Source organism: Peromyscus eremicus, chromosome 6 (genome assembly GCF_949786415.1).
Source record: "Peromyscus eremicus chromosome 6, PerEre_H2_v1, whole genome shotgun sequence".
Taxonomy (NCBI): domain Eukaryota; kingdom Metazoa; phylum Chordata; class Mammalia; order Rodentia; family Cricetidae; genus Peromyscus; species Peromyscus eremicus.
Genome location: NC_081421.1, coordinates 65,379,832 through 65,385,809, shown reverse-complemented (window position 1 = coordinate 65,385,809; position 5,978 = coordinate 65,379,832). Strand labels below are relative to the sequence as shown.

At 41.1% G+C, this 5,978-nt stretch overlaps 1 pseudogene; it reads right to left on the bottom strand.

The window, feature by feature from the left end:
* Positions 1-3,768: 3,768 nt before the first annotated feature.
* LOC131912541 (small proline-rich protein 2E-like) lies at positions 3,769-4,041 on the bottom strand (annotated as a pseudogene).
* Between the last annotated feature and the right edge of the window lie 1,937 nt (positions 4,042-5,978).

Here is a 5,978-nt window from a genome sequence, read left to right as displayed (position 1 = left end):
TGTCAGTTTTCTTTAAAGATGTGACACTTGCTATGTTGTCCACACTCCAGGGTAAGCCCCACTGTCTAGAATAGCTGGACTATACAAACTGGAAGTGATGGAGACAAGGACAAGCAAGTAAAAGGAAATAAAAGTTGGGTATCAAGAGAAGGAAAGGCACAGTGGATGGATGACAGTTGTGGGTAAGCCAGTGAGTGAATATCATTTAAAAAAATATTAGATAATATTTTCAAATAATTAATAAAAATGATATTTTAAAGAAGGCTCATTTTAAAGGACACATGCAAGTCTCCAGAGACAAGTATCACGTTTGCTCTCCTGTATTGAGGCAGTAGATGAAGGTGAATACAGTCCATATGCATATATTTAAGTATCATGATGAAATTCTTCACATTTTATAATGACATATTTTAATTACATTATTTTCAAAATAGAGTCTACTAATTCTGACAGCACTGGCACCAGAGTCAGAGCAGCTGAATCTCTTTCCAGGCTGAGACACCAAAGGTGAGTTCCTTCCACAGAAGTTCAGTGAAGAGCAATCACAGATGAACAGAATGCACGGCACACTTTCTCCAAGTATGAACCTTCAAGACAGACACATGGAACACATGTGTGCACAGACATTAATATACACACAATGTTCCTTTCCAGTTGTCATCTATCACTAAACTAAATATTTGGTTCTCTTAGTTTTATGATCTTTTCAGTGTAGTTGATCCTGAGTTCAATCTGCATATTTTTTATCCTGACTTCTAAGGAATAATATAAATCAATGACAGGCCAGTACATGAAGTTCTGATATTTTGCTAGTGCTCAATTTAATTTAATATTTTACTATGATATAATCTATGACATTAAGAAAAAGTCCCTGAAAAAAATCAGGACTCTACATTATTATATGAAAAAAATCAATAACAAGCAACAGAAGGTCCAATGCAAGCCTCACGTTCCTTGGCTGGAATTCCTTTTCACACATTTATACATTTAACAACATTTGACCTGTTTTTGTGATAATGTCATTGGTGCTGGAAATGGTGATGAACATGGATATGGTACGTTTAGTGGGGTAATAGTAGTGAGGGTGACAATGACACTGGAGGTAGTCAGTGCTGGTTGGTGTCATAGCTTGTAGTGATTGTGGTAACGATTCTAGTATTGGTGATGATGATGGGGATGTTGCAGATGGAAGTGGGGATGGGAGTGAATGTAGTGGAAATGATGTGGAGCAGCAGCTTCCAATCCTATCACTTACTTAGTACTAATTAGATGCCTCTAAATGTGCCAATCATATGACACACATTAGTTCAATTATGACCAAAGGCAAGACTTTAGCTACTTATGAGTTTCCGCAAGTAACAGTTACAAGAAAATGTTCAACATCTGTAGCCATTAGAGAACTAGAGAGAAAAATCTACACCAGAAGACCATTCTACCCGTGTAAGAAAGAGTACCTTCAAAATAATAACAAAAATTCGATTCCTGGCAGAGGAGTGGAGGAAAAAGAACACAAACTGTCAGACTGTGAGAGAGTAGATTAACTCATCATGTATGGAAATCAGTGTGGGGTTTCCTCCAAAGAAGTAACACTAAAGCAGAACTGTCATATGATTCAGCAGCATCACTTGGGTTCATGTGAAAAGAAGTCAAATAGAGCATACAATAGAGATGTCTGCATATCCATCTAGAGTTCAGATCAACTCCTAATATGCAAATTAAATAATCTATGATATCTGCTCACCAGTGAATGAATAGGTTAAAAAATGTAGGATCTATGTGTACTGGAATAATAATCAGTCATAAAGAATAGTGATATCATGTATGGTGATATTTTATTTGTGCTGAAATGTGATTTTATTTGTATGTTATTAAATAAAGTTGCCTGGGGTTCAGAGCTAATAGCAAGCCATTTAGCAGAAGTTTGGCAGTGGTAGTACTCGCCCTTAATCCTGATCACATGACAGGCAAATCTCTGTATGTTCAAGGATACAGGCAGCATGGAGACACACACCTTTAATCTCAATACCATTCACAGTGACCTGGAGGTCTGTATAGACAGGCAGTGATGAGGAGATCATGTGTTTGGGTTTACAACCAATGAGAAGGCAGAGCAGAAAGTCAATAAAAAGACAGACACACAGAGAGTAGGTCTTTTTCTGAGGGGAACGATGACATTGAAAGCAAGGGGAAAGAAGGCAGTCTTGGTCTTAGCTCTTGGCTGCTGCTCTGACCTCTGGGGGCTTTTAACTCTGCATTTGGCTCTGTGTTACTTATTTAATAAAACTGTTCAGAATTACATCTACAATCACGTCCTCTTCAGGCAAATAAAATAAACTGCTTAGCATTTTTTGAAGAAAAATATATATGTTCTTTTTTTGGGGGGGTGTATGTAGCACATAGTCTTTTTATTTATTTATATTTTTCAAATCACTCTATATTTCTTCACTTTCTGTTTTTATATCTACCTGTTAGAGTAGTTGCATAATTGACTATATCATGATTTATTGTCAGTGCTCCATGACTGAGGGTTTATGTTGTTTTCAATATTTTTAAATCATGTTAATGACTATAATTATTAAATTACTTAATAGTTACACATCTACATCAGCTTGTCCTTGTTATGTTTTTCTCCTTCAATATTTTAAACACTTTCTCCCACTCCCCCCACACCTTCCCCTATCCCACCCACATCTCCTCCTCATAGAGGGTAAGGCCTCCCTTGGTTAGTCAACACAGGCTGGCATACCAAGTTGGGGCTGGGCCTAGCCACTCCCCCCTGCATCAAGGCTGAGTAAGGCATTGAAATGTAGGGAATGGACTCTAAAAACCAGTTCACATACCCAGAATAAGTCCTGATCCCATTGCCAGGGGACCCACAAACACATCAAGCTATGAAACTTTCACCCACATTCAGAAGGTCTAATGTGATCCTATGCAGGCTCCCCGGTTGTCAGTCCAGAGTTCATGAGCTCCCAGTAGCTTGGGTCAGCTATCTCTGTGGTTTATCCCATCATGATCCTGACCCCTGTTGCACTCAGATTGGTGTCTACCTAATTGTCCTCATAGAACCTACATCTAGTAACTGATGGAAGCAGATGCAGAGACCCACAGCTAAGCAATTGGCCAAGATCCTGGAGTTCAGTTGAAGAGAAGGAGGAAGGATTATAGCAGCATAATCTTCTTAAGTGAGCATTTGCTGAAGGAGAATTGTTGTTATACAGAACGAAACAACATGTCTCTCAAGCAAATAAACACTAAGCAATCTTTGTTATGACCCAAAATGCAGTCAAAACCTGATTACAGCAGAATGACCTAGGGATCAAAGAATAAAAATAAAGGAACAGGAGCATATCAGGAAGGTAATAGAGTGAGTTTTAGAAAAAAAGAACACATGACTACTATCAACCAGATTGTACTTTATTCAGGAGATGAAAGCAGAATGGCAACAACCTAACCAAGGTGACGGACAGTTTTGGAAAACATTTTTTGAGTGCCCCAGGAAAAAGCTGCTGCACTTCACTCTGAGTAACAGGGACACTGAACCAGTGTGGAAGGATCATTCTCAGCAGCCCCTTGACTGCAGAAGCAGAACAATCTCAGAGGAACACCTTCCCTATCAGGAATCAACACAGACACATGGTGGGTGGAGGGTGGAGAAGATCCTTCTGCATCCATGAGAGACTTTGAAGGGAAGATGGGAGTGTTTCTACAGAAGCCTCAGAGACAGATTTCCTTCTCCTCTCTTGTTCCTGGTGACAGCTGAAGCACTCACTTGCTCTTGGGTGGGCACTTCTGCTGGCAGGCTGGAGGAGGTTGCACAGGAGGACATTTCTGCTGGCATGGCTGAGGTGGGCAAGGCTCAGGGCACTGTGGGGGAGGACAAGGCTCTGGGCACTGTGGGAGAGGACAAGGCTCTGGGCACTCTGGGGGAGGACAAGGCTCTGGGCACTTTGGGGGAGGACAAGGCTCTGGGCACTGTGGAGGTGGGCACACAGGAGGAGGCTGGCAGGGCTGCTTGCACTGTTGTTGTTGGTAAGACATCGTGCTGAAGTCCAGGATCTGAAAGACATTACATGAGAGTGTTCAGGGATGATCCACACAGAGAAGACTGATGGAGACATGGAACATCAGATCCATTTCTCTCTCCAGGCATGCACATATTCCCCAATGCATGCTTTAGAACATTCTGGCTTTTTCCTTTCCTGTCAGCAATATGTTGCACTAGCCTTAGGAAATCCCTTTTGTTTCATGCATTTTTCAGGGGAAAATATTTTGTTCCAATGAAACAAATAAGGCAATTTTCACACAGAGATGTCTTCCACAGACAGACTCAAGTTCTAGAACCCTGAGCAATGTCAGGGCCAATTCCTGCCTCCCTTGTCACTTGTACATCACAGCAGGTTGTCTGGCGTTGCAGAGTAGAGGACAGCTCAGGTAAATCCCAGGTTCTAATACCTGCTAAAGTATAAGGCTATGGAAAGGACACCAAAAGATGCATATGAAACAGAAATATACTGTGTTCAACTGCACACCAAATTAAAAGAAAAGCCACCACATGTAATCCCTAAAACTTGATTGCAGCACATAACAAGGCCATAAAGACAGACCAAATCAACAAATGACACTCACCAGGTTCTTCAAATTAGGCCAGGGCTTGAGTACCAGGAGTCTGCAGTCATGCAGCCAAGAAACTCTTTATAGGACTGGCTGCCCAGCCCAGCGGAAGCAGAGCTGACAGTGGGCAGGTCTAAGAATTTCCCAACCAAAATGCAAATCCATGTGTGACTGGCTTGACTGGGGTTCTACAAAATAGGAAATATCTGTTCCTGCACATCATCACTGTAAAGTGCTGTGACTCAGTGGGCCCTCCTGTCTTTTCAGTTTCAGAAAGATTCCTCTGGTTGTCTAAGTTGTCTTTCTTGATTGAAGACAGTATTTCTTTTCTCTGTTAAAACTCTCCTGTGTCCTACCTTATATGCCCTATTTGTTATGCCTCAGCTTGTTGGTATTCTTTGGTGCATAAGCCCATTTCTGTGCCATGTCAAAGGACATATCTGGGTATCTATTCCGACTCACCTCTTAGGATGATCACAAAACTACATATCATGACAGTTGTCTTAGTTAGGGTACTATTGTGACAATGAAACTTCATGACCAAAGAGCATGTTGGGGAGGAAGGGATTCATTTGGCTTAACACTTCCACATTGTAGTTCAACTGTGAAGGAAATCAGAACAGGACCTCAAACAGGGCAGTTACCTTGAGTCAGGAGCTGATGTAGAGGCCATGGACAGGCGCTGCTTAGTAATTTGCTCCTCAAGGTTTGTTCACCCTGCTTCCTTATAGAATGCAGGACCACCAGCCTAGGGATGGCACCACCAACAATGGGCTGAGCCTTCCCCCATCAATCACTAATTTGGAAAATGCTCTACATGCTAGCCTCAGCCTGATCTGATGAAGGCATTTACTCAATCGAAATTTCCACCCCTCAGGTGACTATAGTTTGTGTCAATTGGCATAAATCTAGTTAGTACAACAGCAGAGGACCTTTTATCATACCTTCCCTAAACATGTTCTTTCTTAGGTGCTTAACGTGAAGACTCAAAAATCTCTCACAGTTCACTTATGTGAAGGGCTGGTGAGACCATACAACTGAAGTTTCTGTGTGAACTTCCAAAGGACACAGAACACTGAATCTTTCACATACAGCACACACACACACACACACACACACACACACACACACACACACACACTGCAGGGGAGGGAGCGAGGAAGACAGATCATCAGTCTTACATGTTAATCTGCCACCTATCTACATATATCAATTACTGATTTTCTAAGGCATTCATAATGAATCATAACTGTATAAAAACTGACAGAGTGAATTAAAACTTCAGTGTTTTTATAATACATGATTGGGGTTTTTTTTTCATGTTTTACCATACATATCATACACTATTACAAAAAAAAATTCTT